General features: G+C 39.2%; 1 protein-coding gene across 12 annotated transcripts in view; it reads left to right on the forward strand.

The window, feature by feature from the left end:
• PDE4D (phosphodiesterase 4D) overlaps positions 1-19,334 on the forward strand; it is a 1,300,895-nt gene that overhangs the window by 1,128,019 nt on the left and 153,542 nt on the right. The gene's annotated exons all lie outside the window — the stretch shown is intronic.

The raw sequence follows: 19,334 nt of genomic DNA on the forward strand, positions 1-19,334 counted from the left end.
TTAGGTGTTTCCCTACAAAGAAAAAGTAAAATGAAGAGAACCACTCCCACCCCACCATCTTTGTCTCTTTGAGCCTGAATGTCAAATGGCACCTCTAGATAGAGAAGCAGAGAAAACGTTAGTACTTCTCTGCTAGAGATCTAACGCAAGATACAGAAGGTCTTCTGGAAGAAGTGGCACCTAAGAATTATCAAATAGTTGTTAAGTAAACAGAAGGGGGAATTGGAAATGGAGGGAGCCACACTTAAAGGGCAGCTAAGCTCAGAAATCACTGACGTATGATGTCTGCCGCTAAAGGAGTTGGTTCCATTTTAAGGTATAATTAAGAGTCACATGAATGTTGCGCTAGGCATTTAGGGTAGTGATTCACAGACTTGTAGGTTCATTAGAATCACCTAGGAATCTTTTTAAAATTCCAAAGAATGAAAGAAGAAGATATAAAAGTTTCAGAGACCAGTTAGAGCACAATAGCGATGTCTAAGAATAAGGTCAAATAAAGTCCCTCTCCTAACAAGATAGCTAGATTGCAGAAATATGGAGCAGGAGATTGTTGTAAATGATAAAAGAACAGATGTGTGGGGTTTAGTAACTGGTAGTCATGATTTTGAGTGGATGTAGAATGGCTCTGACAGTGTATGAATTATTATGATCCTTGCTATTATATGTAGCATATATAGGATTATGTATTGGATCAATATAGTTTGATGCTTGAATTCCAATTTGGAATTTAAGGCTGGTTTATCTCAGTGCGTGGATTACTTACATTTCATTTAGAAGAAAATGATCCATATGACAAATATTCTAGGAAACCAAAGTTCATAATCTTAATCATTTAGAATGAAAACCTTTCAAAGGTATTATGCTCATTCATAACCTCTTAAAGGCACACACTGAATGTAAGGAAATTATTTTTAGTGGCTCTGGTTATGACTATATACATCTATTCTTCTATGCTTCCTTGACATTCACAGAGGCATTTTAGAGCTAATGATCTATGGACTTTCCCCCCAACATTTAGGAGAACCAAATGTTGCTGCATTTTAACTTCTCATTTTCTGCACTCAATGATTACCTCTTAACGTTCTTAGTGAACCTGGCATCAGTGGCCTCTTCTGATCTGCTGCTTCTTTCACCTTGGCAAACCAGAGTCCTAGCCATTGCACTGAGTCTGAATGAGAACAAATGAACTCAAAATAAAAGTGGGGTTGGGACCAGTCCATCTCTAAGGTAGAGCTTTAGAATATTTAATGCATATAACAAATGAGGGGTTTTTTTGTTTGTTTGTTTCTTAAATTTTACTATAGTTTAAACACAATGTTATATTAGTTTCACATTAGTTGACTCACATAGTGATTCAGCTTCTCTGTATGTTATGCTACGCTCACCGTGAGTGTAGCTCCCATGCATCCGCCATACAACGCTATTACAATACCGTTGACTATATTCCCTATACTGTGCCTTTCATCCCTGTGACTTGTTCATTTCATAACTGGAAGCCTGTGCCTCCCACTCTTCACCCATTTCACCCATCCCCTCAACCCTGTTCCCTCTGGTAGCCATCAGAATCAGCCACCTGATTCTGCTTTTTAACAAATAAGCTTTTAAATGCATTTGTTGACTGTTCTGGGGTTCTTTGCGCCTGGTACTGAACTGTAGCAGTACGTGGACAATTAATTTCTGGGTAAATAGATTATTATTAAACTCTAAGAGCTAATAAAATTAATATTGACTTCTCATTAAGCAGTCAACAAAAACATTTTTAATTCTGTGCTCTGGGTTTCAGGGAAATGGGAACGAATAAGATGCAGTCCTACTTCCAAGAAATTAGCAAGATATAATTGTTCATATGAAAACGACACAAAGAATCTTAGATACTCTCCAGGATTGTGTCACAGACAACAAGTGTATTAAGAATTCAGGAAGCAAAGATCACATTCAGATAAGCAATTATACACCTTGAATGCTTTTCAAATGTTAGAATAGTTAAAGGTCCCTCCTGGCCAGACTTTTGTAATGGGTGTGTTAATGAATGATCACTACCTAGTGGCAGAGTTAGGATTGCTTCCAGCACCCCAGTGAATTAGCCCTTTACAGGAACATTTGCTATTACAAAAGAAAGATAATCACTTGTGATTTATTTATTTTTTGAGAGTGAAAGAGCACAGGTGGTAGGGAGGAGAGAGAATCTCAAGCAGATGCCCCACTGAACACAGAGCCCAATGCAAGACTCAATCCTACAACCCCAAGATCATGACCTGCACCAAAATCAAGAGGTGGATGCATAACCAACTGAGCCACCCAGGTGCTCCTCACTTTCCTTCATCCTACATGGGGCTCTGAACTTGTGAAAGTTGTAGAAAGAGCAATAACCCTGGGGTGTGGGGACCAGAGCTATAATCACTCCTCTGTCACTATCTCCCTGTTGAATCTTGAGTCAGTAATTTAAGCTGGTTTTCCATCTATAAAATGAGGATATTAGATTAGATGATATTTAAATATCCAACCAGCTGTTTTCTTTTTTAAAAATGCATACTTCTGATGAATTACCTTTCTATAATTATATTTTCTATATAATTATATTTCCCTAAGAAGCGAATAAAAGATACACTAACTCAGTGTCTGAATTCCACTTTTCCCAATATAGATCCTGTAGAGAATATCCGGGATACCCATCATTTACTATTTTGAATTTTCAACAAAGAGTTAAAAGAAAATTCTGGCTTCCCTGGCTAGTCATCCTCTCCAGTTGGCAGAAGTCTTCGTGTGGACTTGATGGTTGCCTGGAGCAACAAAATATTAGGGACAGAAACATGTTCAGGGACTTGATTGTATAAGTGACTCAGAGCTGAGAGTCAGCTTGAATGGCGCCCATACTTAGCTAGAGTGGGTATTTGTCTATGCCTGTCTGTGCCACTCTGCTGACTGGGAGGTGCCTGTTATTTTGCTTACAAAATACAGAAGCCAACCTCAAAACCTGCAGAGAGGGGTTAACTGGTCAGAAGGCAATCTTCATTCAGCACGTCTTACACATGAGAGATCGTTAGGACTGGTAAATATAAACAAGATGAAGAGGCCGATTGTGGGCTTTGAAGAGCACATACCAAGAACATTATGAGAACTCAATAAAAACTCAATATAAGAGCTACTCTTCAAAGCCAATTATCCCTTTCAAGTTAGGACAACCCACTGGAAGAGCTGTTCACAAAAATCAATACCCTTGTCCTTCTCTTTGTTGAAGCCAGACTTCTCTAAATATGCTATGAGTTAAAATGTGAAGTTTAAAAAAAAAAAAGTTTTTTCTATTCCTAAATTCCTTAAATCCTCAGGTCATCCCCTCCCTGTGCCATGAGTCTGGCTCTGTAATACCAATTAGTCCAGCTTGTTAAGGAAGTTATTAGCACCCGGGAGTCATGTCTGTAGATTCTAGTCAGTGTTGCCTGCAGCATGAAGTGGAGAGATAAGTATTAGCCAAGGCTCATTACCTGAAGTCCACCAGGTTTCATCTTACTTCTGTGTTTGTGTTATTTTTATACCCAGTACACATTCTTCCCACTTGCACATGAACAAGATCATTATGATAATAACAGCAATCATATACTTTCACTTTTTATCCTGATGGAATATTTATTGTGTGTCTTCATGATCAGAAACAGGCCCTCTCAGTTTCGACATTATGGATTGTAATGACTATTCTTTTGGAGTGACTGGAAACATAGTCCTCAACTTACACAGTTTACATAGTAACTCTTATCCGCATAACCATAGCAGCTGTTTGGAAACATGGCTTTGGATCACTTGTTTGCAAATGTCTTTTTCCGTACAATCCTGGATGGAGTGGAACCCATATACATTACTTGACATGTGAAACACATGTGACCCTGGCAGATGATTCCTCTGACCTTGAAAACTCCAGCTGCTTAGTCACTTTAAAAACAAGCCAATGCAAGTGATTTACTAGGCTTGGGCTTAGATCGTTTTATGCCTACCGATGGGAATTCCGACCCTTCAGGGAAGGAAAAAAAAATGTGTAAGACAGTGGAAATGTGTCATGGTGGGTGTTAATGTGGTCATTAATTTTAGTACATTTCTTTACAAAAAGTGCAGAGACGACTGCTTGCCATCACAGGAAAAAAGGCAATAACGTCCCTGAGGCTTCCTTTTATTTTTTAAAAATTTCATGAAGAAATCCAAGTTTTAGCTTTTGTTTTCTCTCCTTTCAAATCAAGAGAAGTCTGTAATATCCTAGAAAGACCAAAGCTTCTTTGCTTATTGTAAAATTTTCTGCTTGGCGTTAGGTGGTAGAGAGTTCACATTCTCTTCCAAGGCAGCCTTCCAAGTGGTCCCGTCACTGTGTGTGCACATTGTTGTAGCTGGACTTTGGTTCAGCTGGAATGAAAGAGACCTGAAAAGTAATGCTTTAATCAAGATAGAAGTTTATTTCTCTTTCCTGTAAAAGAGACATACAAGTGGGCAGTCCAGGGCTGGTACGGCTGCTCCAATGTCTTTAGGGACCTTGATTTTTTTTTTTTTTTCCAATAATTCCTCCGCCATATAGGCTTTGCCTCAGTGATCCAAGATAACATCGAGAGAGCTCTAGCCATCACATCTAATTGCCAGCAGTAGGACAGAGGAAGAGAGAAAGAATAGTACATGCCCTCCCTTTGGAAGAAAATTCCCAGAAACCCCACATAATGCTTCTATTTATATCTCCTTTGGCTCACTTAGACACCTACCACATCTAGGTGCAAAGGACGCTGGGAAATAGAATATGTCGCCTGGCAATCCCCTAATTAGGGGATTTTAGTCTCCTTTCCTCTCCTTCTTGCCTGTCTAGGCTTTCTCTCAAATTCCCTGCCATCCTGATCTCCTTACACCTCACAGGAAAGACCCAGCACTGTCAGTTTCAGGATCTGCCTGTTCCGTTTCCTTATCTAAACTTGGCGGGAAAAAAATCCCACATGACTTGAAGCTGAAGTTCGAATAAAGTCAAGGTTCTCCCCTCTGCTGGACCCTCAGTACCACCTGACACCTTATTGTTGCTCTGTGCCCTCTCTCACTTCCCTTAGTGCTTATTCTGAACTTCCTTCCCTTTGTCAACCTTCCTGACCCTGCAGCTGCTCTGGACCCCCTTGCAGCAAGTGGCTTTATTTGTGCCTAATGAAGAAATTCACTGTGAAGATATGAATTTCCTCGGGTCTGTGTCCTCTCATTGACACCCATACCCATCCTTCTCTCCCTTCTGGCCTCAGCAGGTGATGTGACCCTTCCCTTTACCCCTTCCCTTTGTAAGTCAGTTTCTACATCTTTGCACTTGGTGCTCTTTTCTCAGTCCTTCCAGGACCTTGCTCTGGCTTTTTCCTTTCTTTTTCTCACATTCATAATCTCTCCTTTGCTTCTGCCTCTTTCCCTATTCACATGTCTTAGTCTTAAAAACAACACAATACGGGGCACCTGGGTGGCTCAGTGGGTTAAAGCCTCTGCCTTCGGCTCAGGTCATGATCACAGGGTCCTGGGATCCAGCCCCACATCGGGCTCTCTGCTCAAGAGGGAGCCTGCTTCCTGCCCTCTCTCTCTGCCTCCCTCTCTCTCTGTCAAATAAATAAATAAAATCTTAAAAACAACAACAACAACAACAACAACAAAAAACACAAAACAATAGCAAAGGCCAGTGACAGACCCCCTGTTGATCCCTTAACTCATTCTTTTTTCTCTTCTTGGCCAAGCTGCTCCTCCTCCTCACCTCCCAGGCACCACCCAAGCTGCAGCAGGCAGACTTTCTCATACACCTCTGCTCCCACCGCCTTCACCATGGTGTCCAACGAGCTCCTTTTTGCCTTCTCTGCCTTGAGCTGAGAGACCTTCCTCTGAGATCCTCTCCTTATTCACTTACTCAGTTCCTGTCTCAATTAGAAGCACTTTTAGCCAAACTGGAAACTTGGACATCATACACTTCTCCATCAAATAAATAATTATTGTTTTATTTTACTTTCTAAATATTTGCCATGGGGCACCTGGGTGGCTCAGTGGGTTAAAACTCTGCCTTCGGCTCAGGTCATGATCTCCAGGACCCTGGGTTTGAGCCCCGCATCTGGCTCTCTGCTCAGTGGGGAGCCTGCTTCCCCCTCCCCCCGCCTGCCTCTCTGCCTACTTGTGATCTCTGTCAAATAAATAAATAAAAATCTTTAAAATAAATAAATAAATAAATAAATAAATAAATACTTGTCAAATCTGTGCTCTCCTCTGCACCCCGCTGATCCTTCTCCAGTTCAGGTACTCCTCAGCTATCCCCAGATTACTGTAGTAGTCCCTGAAATAGTACGTTGAAACTGTCGGTTGCGTTTAGCATTTTATTTAAAAAAAAATAGAATAGATATTGATTAGAGAGAATTAAATAGATAGCAATAGAATATAAAGCAGCATCTATAATATCAAGAATAAATATCATTTTATGATATTGTTAATACACACATACACACCAACATTCATAGCCATTTTACCATGAAAATGTATATCTGACAATGTATCAAAAATTTTGAGAACCACTTTCTTAAATAGTCTCTCTTTGGTGTACTCACTTTGGCTGTGTCTTCTGCAGTGCAACCAAATTGATACCATTGAAAAATTAATCTGAAAATGGCATTGCCCTGCTTAAAACCCTTCTGGACATCCCATCAGCCACCAGATAAAATCTCATCTCTTCAGCAGTGGTACATAGGACCCACCTGACTCTTCCAGCAACAAATTTCTTCCACCCATAGATGTCATGTGTCAAAGCTCTCTGCATTTGCTTGTTCTCTTCTCTCCATCTACAACTCACTTTCCTCTCTTAATTGTCTGACTCACTTCATCTCATTCTTTGGGTAAGGTGACACCTGAATCCAAGCATTGTCCTCTTCCCCAGGCTGGGTCAGGACCTTCTCTGTGTTACCATAGCCTGTATACCTATCTCCGGCATAACTCTAATGAAAATTTTTAAAGCTTTATTTATTTATTTGGGGGGCGGGAGGGGCCGTGGGAAAGGGAGAGAATCTTAAGCAGACTCCCCGCTGAGCATGGGGAGGGCTCCATCTCATGACTGTGAGATCATGACCTGAGCTGAAATCAAGAGTCAGACGTTTAACCAACTGAGCCACCCAGGTGTCCCTCTAGTAAAATTGTTCTAAAAATTAGTTTATGTCTCTTTATTCCCAAACAGCCTACCCCATAATATGTCAGTTCTTTTGTTGTGCCTTCACAGTGCAGGGTATGGTGCTAGAACACCGTCATGATCGACTTGTGTGTCCCATAGTCCTGGAGTCAGGAGGTCCTTACACTTCTCTTCTTGGAATGTCTTAAATGGCTACTAAGTAGAACCTGAAGCCAAACATAGGGCAGTAGAAGCTAATGTTGTAAACTGTGTCTCTGACTCAAGAAGGAAAGTAGAATCAAACTTCCTCTTAAGCCCTTTGACAGAAGGGAATAACTTGAAAGAAAGAAAGGTTGGATGATGTCCATATTGTCATACCTCTATGTCAGAATGAGGAAAATGTGAGAAGCAGTGCCAGTACTAACCAATATTTCATGTAAGTCCAATGGTCCTCCAAAAGGGCATGTTTATATGAAGAAGATAAAACTCCTTTCGGTTTATTCTGAATGGCATTTAAGAGTAGCTTTACTCATGGTCAGTGAAGGTAAGCCAGCTGTGGGTCTGTGAGCACACCATTTATCCAGCTCTGTGGAAGTACTAGGGAGGCATGTCTGTGATTGACAAGTACTCAACTCCATGCCAAGTGCACTTTGGAGCATTTGTGTGATGAGTGTATAGAGTTTCTCCCTTCTGATACAGGCTATGTCTTCATTTCTCCTCCCTATTGTAAGACTAGATCTCTGATATCTTTATCATATTTCACCTACAGCTCCACTTTTCTTCTTCCTTTCCTTGAGAGGGTAAGAACAACTCCATAGTACATTCCTTTTATGCTTTGGGTATTGTGTTGTTTTATGGTCTTGTGCTTAGAGCTCCCTCAGTACTCAACACTAGCCCTGGACCATGAGACTAATGATAAAAGCAAAATGACTTCAAGTAAAAGGAAGTGGTTCATGTTGTGGAGAGAAACTTGGAAAGATACACCACAAGAACACTAGGTGCTCTATTCTCCTTACAGGCTACAGCTGGGTTCACACATTTCAAAATAACCAGTCAATTCATTCAGTTCCATCAAATAGCTAGTCAATACAGTAAGGAGGAAGGGAAAATAAATGGGTTTTTTGGATGACTGGTTTAACATCATGTAAACTTGATCTTACTCATTTCCAAGGAATAATTTCAACTCTCTCTCTTTAAAAAAAAAAATGTATTTATGTGACAGAGGGAGAGAACACAAGCAGGGAGAGTGGCAGGCAGTGGGAGAGGGAGAAACAGGCTCCCCGCTGAGCAGGGAACCCTGTCCAGGACTTGATCCCAGGACCACAGAATCGTGATCTGAGCCAAAGGCAGATGCTTAAAGGACCGAGCCACCCAGGTGCCCCCGAATAATTTCAACTTTTAAAGAAATACAACCTACTGCAGGTTAGTTTAATACAAAAATACATTTAAATAGGTATTCATATTCATCATGTACCTGTTAATCCCAAGTGTCATGAAAACAGGTAAAAGTAATAGAGTGGGCAAAGAAACTTGGAACTTAGTATGGAAAAAGAAAGGTTAAAATTATTAGGAGAAATTCACTTCTTTCTTTTTTTGTTCTTCTGTCCAAATCTCTCTCCTTCCAGCTTCCTCCATTTTGTTCTTTCCTTCCCCTTTCTGTTCCTCTCTCTTTTAACCTCACTCACAGTAGCACCACTTAGCACTTAGCAAAGCTCTGTGCTAAGACAACACACGTGATCATACTGGATTCTCACAACCTTGTGAGGTAGGATTATTACACCATTTACAGAAGAACAAGCTGAAGCTCATAGTCATTGTTTCTCATAGTTATTATTCCGAAGTTATACAGTTGGGATTCCAACCCTGGCAGTTACGGTTCAGATTCTGCACCAATAATACAACCCTCTGTTGCATCGCTCTCATTTCATGGCTGTTCACTTTTGTTTCTTCCATATTCTCTCTATTTTCATGTCCTCCCCTGCAGTCTCCTGCACTTCTTTCATTATGTTCTCTGCCTTGTTTTTTCCTACTCTCTCCTCTGCCTCCTTCCCTTATTTCTCTATGTTCTCCTGTATCTTATCTAATATTGGTTTCCTTACCCTCCATACCCTGTTAATTCCAAGCTCCCAGAACCCATCCCCTTCTCCCCTCATGATACCTCCTTGTTTCTCCTGGCAGAATCTCCCAGCCTGAGACTCTGCCCCTCTGTCATTCTTCACAGCTGCCTTCCCAACATCTATGTGTGAAATAGGAGTGGGGTGTGGTTTGATGCTCAAGACAGAGCAAGCATATATTCAAGAAGAGCTTGGGCCACTCTGCTCTCATATGCAAGGAGTACCATTCGTGATCCTAAAGTGATTATGGAAGGGAATTTCATTGCTGCCAGAGATGTCCCAAGTTAGGTTTCTGTTGAGCTCCAGATGGTCTCTAGTGACTGGAAAAAGAAGATGCATCTTGCTATGATCTCTACCAGGAAGTGAGCACCAAGCAGCCAGCAGAAACCAACGCAAGGACTATGAGATCTAAGATGAGTAGAATTCCTTTGTATGGTTGTAATAAATGTAATAAATGTGAGGGGTACACCATGATGTACTTCGGAAAAAAGTTATATCTTGCTTGAGTGACCATATTTTCAAACAGCCAGTAAAAGACAGAAGAGTTTCATTTCCTTGAATCAAGCCTATTAGGTAACTTTTCCTGGAACCACTCTTAAGAGTTCCGAGAAAGAACTCCAGATTCCCAGGCTATTGGCAAAAAGTGGGTGTCTTGACACAGTACTTCACAAAGGTCCCACATTAGCATGTAGTAGCATTCCCATCAGATTGGCTTAGTTATCAGAAATAACTGGATGGCAATAAATGTCATTCTTACAAGGATTAGGGTGTAACAGTTTAGAGGAATCAGTTTGGAGGAATTACAGTTCTAGAGAGTTACAATCTCTTTTGCTGGTATGACATAGCGTATCTTTCTTGAGATTTTGCTACTTATTTGTTTGTATGCCTATCTGATGTTTTCTTTTTCTGGACCTACTTACTCAGTTCTTCATGTTCTCTGTGTGTTCATTGTCCCCACCTTCATATGGCTTGCCATAGCTTTTCTAACTCTGACTTGACTTCAGATCACCTATAGATAGATTTGTTTCTTACTTTTCCTGACACCAGTTACCTTGTTTGCAATGTCTCATTGGCAGTTGCAGGTAAATAGAAACTATAGATTTGTAAGTAAATTAGACAATTTTTTATTCTAGGCACATATGAAATAAGCCATTGTTACTGTTGAGCCCATGAATTGCTTACTTTGGGGTTAGATCTCCAGAACTGGTATATTTAACATTTTAGACAATATTCTCTGAACAAGTAATTTTTTTTATTAACATATAATGTATTATTTGTTTCAAGGGTACAGGTCTGTCAGTCATCAGTCTTCTGCAATTCACAACGCTCACCATAGCACATACACTCCCTAGTGTCCATCCCCCAGCCACCCCACCCCTCCCACCTCCTCTCTGCTTTAGTAATACTCAGTTTGTTTCTGAGATTAAGAGACTCTTATGGTTTGTCTTCCTTTCTGGTTTCATCTCGTTTCATTTTTTTCTCGAATTCCTCATATCAGTGAGATCATATGATTGTTGTCTTTCTCTGATTTACTTATTGTGCTTAGCATAATACCCTTTAATTCCATCCATGTCATTGTAAATGGCAAGATTTCATTTTTTTGATGGCTGCATAATAGTCCATTGTATATCTATATATACCACATCTTCTTTATCCATTCATCTGGCATCTAGGCTCTTTCCATAGTTTGGCTATTGCGGACATTGCTGCTATAAACATTCGGGTGCACGTGCCCCTTTGGATCACTACATTTGTATCTTTAGGGTAAATACCAGCAGTGCAATTGCTGGGTTGTAGGGTAGCTCTATTTTCAACTTTCTGAGGAAACTCCGTGCTGTTTTCCAGAGTGGCTGCACCAGCTTGCATTCCCACCAACTGTGTAGGAGGGTTCCCCTTTCTCTCTCTGCATCCTCGCCAACACCTGTCATTTCCTGACTTGTTAATTTTAGCCATTCTGGCTGTGTAAGGTGGTATCTCACTGTGGTTTTGATTTGTATTTCCCTGATGTCAAGTGATATGGAGCACTTTTTCATGTGCCTATTGGCCATCTGGATGTCTTCCTCACAGAAATGTCTGTTTATGTCTTCTTCTTATTTCTTGATTATATTATTTGTTCTTTGGGTGTTGAGTTTGATAAGTTCTTTATAGATTTTGGATACTAGCCCTTCATCTGACATGTCATTTGCAAATATCTTCTCTCATCTGTCAAGCTGTCTTTTGGTTTTGACTGTTTCCTTTCCTGTGCAAAAGTTTTTTTATCTTGATGAAGTCCCAGTAGTTCATTTTTGTCCTTGCTTCCCTTGCCTTTGGTGATGTGTCTAGGAAGAAGCTGCTGCGGCTGAGGTTGAAGAGGTTGCTGCCTGTGTTCTCCGCAAGGATTTTGATGGATTCCTGTCTCACATTTAAGTCCTTTATCCATTTTGAGTCTATTTTTGTATGTGATATAAGGAAGTGGTCCAGTTTTGTTCTTCTGCATGTGGCTGTCCAATTTTCCTAACACCATTTGTTGAAGAAACTTTTTTCCCATTGGACATTCTTACCTGCTTTGTTGAAGATTAGTTGACCTTAGAGTTGAGGATCCATTTCTGGGCTCTCTATTCTAAAAGTTTTTTGAGAGTCTCCAGGTTCCAGACCTAAGCAGGGATCTTGAGATACAAAGATGACTGAAAGCAGCATTATCCCTGTCCTGAGTCCCTCTAATCTGGGAGCCAGGAGAAGGGAGATATACATTAATCAGATAATCATAGTACAGAGTATAAATTTCCAAACTGAAGCATGTGATATGAAGGAAATACTCTGAGAGGGGCAGACCAGAAGAAGCCCAGCCTGCCCATACTGCTGGAATCTCCTGCAAAAATAAATAATCATGTCTAGTTGTCTGGATCTTCTGAGAAGAATCCAGAGGCCTGTAAGCCAATCAACCAGAATAAGCAAGTTTATGCCAAAGCCTTTTCTTCCGTTGTCGTACTTAGTTTGCCATGACTCTGTGGCAGAACTTGATAGGCAGGATCAGTTTCTTTGCTGTTCTCCCACCCAGAAAATGTGTCTTTCTTTGAAAGACCGACCCTGGCTCTTCTTCCTCCTCTTCCTTCACCAGCACAACTGTAGCATCTTCCTCCCAGATCTAAGGCCCTGAATTTGGACCTCCCAAGTGGTGGGACTCTAGACTAATCTATTAAGTCTGCTAGATTTTCAAAACACTCATTCACATTTGGATGCCTGGGGCCTCTCATGCAGCCCTGGCTGAGCTCATTTCTGTGCCTGCATTTTAAACCCTTAGAGTCAGGATTTCACCAGAAGACTTTCAAGTAATTGCTTAGATGGCACAATAGAGATATCCAGATTGAAACAGAAATGATGTACTAATGAGTCTGCTGGTTTTTGCAAGGCCCAGCAATGGGGAACCTCCCTTTCGGACAACTTTGCCAAGCCACCGTGAGTTGTGGTTACACTTGGTTGCACATCTATTGACAAGAAAAATTTAAGGGAGGTAGGAAGAGAGGCAGTTTATTCTTGTCTTTCAATAAACCTGAACAACCAAGAGAATCATCCCTAGGAACTTAACACAAGAATTTTAAAGACTATTTTCTTTCAGACTCTGAAATTCTGCTGAATCTCTATCCCAGTATCTCTCAAAGTCTTCACAGCTTCTCTTTGTCCCTAGGATGTAGCTTGTGCCTGGAATTCCTATTCCAAGGTTCTTCTGTGATATTTTTAATAGTGTTGTTTGAAGCTGCGGCCAGCTTCCCCATGGTTTGGGAGTTAAATGGAATACAGTGATGTGGTGTGCTGTAATAGTTCTTGGAGGAATGTCAGGACAAATTAAAATCCAAATAAGATAGCACCTGAAAGAACCTGGCCCTTAGTGAAAGAACTTAACATTATGGAAGAGTGTTGATCTCTAATTCTTGTTGTTTCTATTGACCCCTATATGCTTGAGAGGAAGTGTTTACTATTGACCAAACTGAGTTTGACACCAGTTTTGGAATTGAATGCAAAGTGTGCACTCGGATTCACTGTTGTTTGCCCATCTACTTTGCCTATGATTGTTTTTCTGTCTAGTTAATCATGAGTATATGTGTTAGTTTAAGAGAAAAGGGTACTCTTGAAGAAAGGGGGGAGGGGAATAATTAACACCTCTGCTCAAAGCACCAAATTCTATGAGCTGATGATTGCCAAGTTTGGGCAATGATTAGTACCATTGCTACCAGAATGGGTCTGGCATCTCTTACACATAATCCCAATGCCCAGGCCCACACTGAACAAAAGCATTATAGGATTCCACAGTCTATTACTGGTCAGCTTTTCCTTGGAACAATAAACATCATCGGTGTATTTGAACCACATGAGGATTAGAGCAATGAAAATATTTTTCCTGCTATTTGAAACAAATCCAAATTTTAAAAAATTGTACATATATCATACCATATATATATATACATATATGTATATGTGTGTATATATATGTTATATATATACACATTCATTTTATATATATATATATATATATATATATATATATATATATATATATGATCTGTATTTGGTTTTAGCAAATGGCTTTATTTCCGGTGAATATTTAGAGGCCCACTGAGTACCTGTCATCTGTGGAGTTCCTTTTAAAAGTCTTCATTGGTGATAGATTTATTCTGGGGAGAACAGGTTATATATAAAATACGATTAATACCCAGTTAAAGTAATAACACACAACTTGTATTGAGTGCTTGTTATGCCAGGAGCTGGGCTAAGATTTCTGCTTGCCTTGTTATTTCTTCCTCCCCATATTCTGTGAGGAACAGGTCTGTCATTGTCATTTCCATGGGACAGAGGAGACCACAGGAGCTTAGAGCAGAGGAGTGACTTGAGGGCTTAGATAATATTTAAAGAGTTATGGTGAGAAGAAAAAGCCTCCTTCAGTTCAACTGAAAAATCTTAGTGTTTCTTCTTTTTTTTTTAATAAGATTTTATTTATTTATTTGACAGAGAGATCACAAGTAGGCAGAGAGGCAGGCAGAGAGTAGGAGAGGAAGCGGGCTTCCTGCTGAGCAGAGAGCCCAATGTGGGGCTCGATCCCAGGACCCTGAGACCATGACCTGAGCCGAAGGCAGTGGCTTAACCCACTGAGCCACCCAGGCACCCAATCTTAGTGTTTCTTTCCCACTTTTAAAATATATATTTTTTTCCTCTGCTCTCAACTGAAATAAGGTCACCCAACCTATATGTTATAGAAGCAGGACTCTGAAGTCACTGCCACCAAAATCCTAACAAAGTAAGTCAGCAATTCGGGAAAAGGCGTATTTTTTTCTAATCGAGGTTACTTCCAATAATGACATGACTAAATCACCAAGATTACTGGCCTGAGTACCAAATCATTCCTGTACTGAGAAAAACAGGAAATAACTCAGATATAAATGATGAAAGTGGCTGCTGACTTAGGAAGACATTTGAAAATCCCCTCATACTGATAAATCACACCCTGGAGCCTACTACAATTTAGTGTGGGTGATATTCATAACTGTTCCTCTAACTTGAAGGATTTTAGAGATAGTCGGATGGGAAGGTCAAGAAAACACTATTCAAATTATAGATTTTATGGGGAAAAATAATTACCATATCTCTTTGGACATGGTTGGAAAGAAGCAGAAATTTTGGCAAAAGAACCAGTGATGTGACATATAGTTATTAAGTTAAAACCCTTTTGAGTTTACCATGGAAATGCCTTAAAATCTGATTTAGGATTCTGGAGACAAAAACAAGACCTTAAGAAATTCTAAATACCATTTATTTAGACAAGTGTTAAAAGAATAGAGATTTAAACAGTTTCACAACTTGTGGTTTTCAGGGGTCAAAGTCAAGATGACTCTGTACATGACTCACACTGCCCAACTCACTGAAAAATATAGACAGCTTTGACAAGTGGTGAATTTTATCAATTTTATCCCAAACGATCCATCTTAAGAATGACTTGAGAGGGACGCCTGGGTGGCTCAGTTGGTTGGACGACTGCCTTCGGCTCAGATCATGATCCCAGAGTCCTGGGATCGAGTCCCGCATCAGGCTTCCAGCTCCATGGGGAGTCTGCTTCGCTCTCTGACCTTCTCCTCACTCATGCTCTCTCTCACTGTCTCTCTCTCAAATAAATAAATAAAATCTAAAAAAAAAAAAAGAATGACTTGAGAGTTTAGGCAATATTTTTAAAAAGTTTCTTTCCAGTCAGCTGAAAGCTCTTACTAGGTATTTCTTTTCTACTTTTCAGAGTACCTCTCTTTCCTCTCAACTGTACCTTAAGAATGTATTTTTTGTTGTTGTATGATAAGGAATATTTGAGGGGCTCCTGGGTGGCTCAGTTGTTAAGGGTCTGCCTTCTGCTCAGGTAATGATTCCAGGCCCTGAATGGGCCTCCTGCTCAGCAGGAAGCCTGTTTCTCTCTCTCCACTCCCCCTACTTCTGTTCCCTCTCTTGCTATGTCTCTCTCTATCAAATAAATAAATAAAATCTTAAAAAAAAAAAAGGAATATTTGAAATAGGAGTTGCAGAGGCACTCCATTTTTCAAACTGGCCTAGTACTGCCATGTACCCGTGTACCCTTTAACTGTTATCGTTATGGCCAGAGGTGTGAATCAAGGGGAGTATAAGTCTAGCTTATGTATATATATTCTTTTCAATATTTCTATTTATTTTATCAAGAAATATCTTTTACTGAGGAAATAAAGTCCTAGGCAATTGTTTTCTGCAGTGTTTCTGTAGCGGTCCTCATCCAGTTACCAAGCTTGGTCTTGCTGCTCTGCTCCTGCCCGAGACAGAGTCTGAATAAGAAGAAACTCTCCAAATCCAATCTGAAAATTAAAAAAACCAAAACTCTTTCAACAATTTGCACTGGACCGCGTTGTGTGATTTGGAAGAGGGTGAGTCAGACTGTATCCATTTCTTGATGAAATAACTATCTCATTTACCGACTTTTAGGAAATGACCCTCTTCAGTGGCTTTGAAAGTGTTACATTTCTATCCTAAGTTACTATTAGTGATTACTGCTCATACGTAGGACTTTATTTACAACTGAGAATATTTTTATTTTTATTTTTTATTATTTTTTAAAAATATTTATTTATTGTTTTTAAGATTTTATTTATTTGACAGACAGAGATCACAAGTAGGCCGAGAAGCAGGAAGAGAGAGAGAGGGGAAAGCAGGGTCCCTGCCAAGCAGAAATCCCAAAGCAGGGCTTGATCCCAGGACCCTGGGATCGTGACCTGAGCCAAAGGCAGAGGCTTTAACCCACTGAGCCACCCAGGCACCCCAAGAATATTTTTAATAAATAGTAGATTCTCATGCTCAAAATTCAAAAGGGTTCCAATAATCAAAATGTGAACAGTTTCTTTTGTGTTAGGTAAACACATTTCATGCATATACAAGCAATATATGAATTTTCTAGCCACCTTTTAAAAATATAATAGGAAATGTTTAATCTTATTAGGTTAATATTTTGAAAGGTATCAATAGGTAAAGAAAGCTTCCTGTTTCTTTAGTATTTAGTAAAGAAACTAAAGTTTCTTTAGTATTTTTTTAAATAAGAACAAGATTTAATTTTTCAAAACCTATTAATCTTGTCTTTAAAGACATATTTAAAATTTTTCTTATCTGTTTGTAAATATATTTATGCCCATTGGAAACAATGCATAATTTGCCTGAACATGGAATTATATAAATGAAATCAGCAGTTTTTAATTAGGACTTGATAATGTTAGATACAGGATATCTTTTATGGCAACAGTCATGCTTTGACTCTGGTATAGTGTTTTTCTTGTTTTCAGTAGATTTCTTATATCTCTAGGAAGGACCTGCCCATTCTTGGTAGGTGAATGGAAAATTGCATCTAAAATTCATTCATTGAAAATCTGATTTTTTATAAAATCCTACAGGGGAGATAGACGTACATTTTTCATAAACAAAGCTGGTCAGTAAGTCTCACAGGATTCTTTTTCAACATCTCTGTTGAGCAGAGGTGAAAGTGGCTTCCCCAGGACTTCTGTCTGTATGCACACAATTCCAGAGAAGCACTAAGAAAGAGAAGAAGCATGAGAAATTAGGAAGAACATGAGATCTGGAGTCTCTCATAGCTCCCTAATTTATTTGCCTGGTGAATTCAGAAAAATCGCTGGGCCTCTATGAGTCTCATTTCTATCATCTGTCACACAGAATGGTGATAATACCATGTGTTATTACAAAGATTAAATGAGACTGTACACAACACACAAAAATAATGCAACAAATACATCCTTGCACTTGAAAATGGGCTTTCCATTCTATATGCCCTTTATTCTCTTTAGTGTTTAAAAAAAAATTCTCTTCTGTATTTTCTAATGTAGTATCTTTAATGGGTTTATTTTTAATATGTAATATATACAATATTATATAATATATAAAATATAATATGTAATATATAATATATATTTAATGGGTATATATTTAATGGTTATATATTCTGTAATAAAAAACAACACATTATTTTAAAATCTCTTTAAAAGTGGAAGAGCATCTATAAAATAACAAAGTTGCTTCTGGGTAAGAATTTTTAAATTGTTCAAGGGAGAAAGGATCTCTAAAAGGGGAATCCAAAGATATGTGTTGAACATGTAAGCCGTTTAACTCATCACCCCAAGGCAGTCAACTTAATTGGGATGATACTTGGTTTGGACATGACTTGTCTGTCACCCATGAAGCAATTTATTTTAAATCTTCATTTTTTCTGCCTGACCACTTGATTGCAAGCTGCAGCAGGACAGACTTCCTTACACACGAACTTGATCAGACTCCCTGGCAACTAAATATAAACTGTGTTTACTGTCAGTGCTCAACAAATGTTTGTTTAAGACTTATAAAGCCCTGTTGTATGCCGTCCATTCATGATAAAGCTAATTTTAACAGCTGAAATATCATGAAAATCAATATTCAGAACAGCACTCATCTTGCTGCTCATCAACATCTAATGAATAGCATCCACCGATTTTTTTTTCCTTTGCTTTCCAAGGACACACATACACACACCCTATTTTTCACTCTGTCCCCTGTTGTCTTCTCTGAATGTACCATTTATAGCCTTCTCGTCCATCTGGGAAAGTAACTGTGTGTGAAATAATGGGCTGTTAGAGCTGAAAAGGATCTCACTGATCATCAGTGTAGGATCTGTTTGAGAGACAAGACTTGACTCAGTACTCAGTGGTCACAGCTGGTCCATGGCCAGAACTCACATCTCCTAACTCACAGTACACTTGGTTTTCTTAAGAAGGCAAAGAACAAAGACAAGATTTTTTTTTTCTCTTTACCAATAATAGAAAATCAGACTAATAAAGTCATAAAAGATGTTTCCCTTTTATAAACCATAGAACAATTCCTGATGGTTCCTTTTTTTCTTTTTCTTTTCTTTTTTTTTTTTTCTTGGATCTGTGATCTTTAAAACATGTGGCTAATAGTTATAATTGGATTAAAGTGAAAACATGTGATTATGAAAGAGTTGAAGTACTTTTGCCCTATTCTGTATTGGTAGCCAGCTTCAGAGTAGAGGTACACATTGGACGAGCAGTGAACCACATCAACCCTGTGGAATTCCGAAGACTCGATTGAGCTTTCCCAAGTTCAAAGCCTGTCAATTCACTATTGGTTGTAAAATCCAAGTCAACTGGAGGATCAAATGGTTTTTACAGGATGTCATTTGAATGAGGTAATAGTAAACAACACTGGAAGCACATGAATTGAATTATTGCTTAATTAGGCAGAGTATTAGAATGCCTTCTGCTTTATCATTTCACAATGCTATGGCTAATATAAGATGTATTTTGTAATGCTGTATTAATTATCATATTTATTGAGTACTCACTATATGCCAGGCACATCTAAGCTTTTCACGTGCACATTGTCATCTAATCTTTACAATTAAACTCGGAATTTGTGTTATCTCCATTTTTCATAGGAAGATGTGTGATTTACTTTAATTAACTCACTCAAGGACATGCACAATAAATGATAGAGCTAGTGTCCAGACTGGATTCTGGCTGAGTCAATAACCTCTTAATCCCTATGCTAAATCGATTTCTGTG

The sequence above is a fragment of the Neovison vison genome, chromosome 1 (genome assembly GCF_020171115.1).
Source record: "Neovison vison isolate M4711 chromosome 1, ASM_NN_V1, whole genome shotgun sequence".
Classification (NCBI taxonomy): Eukaryota; Metazoa; Chordata; class Mammalia; order Carnivora; family Mustelidae; genus Neogale; species Neogale vison.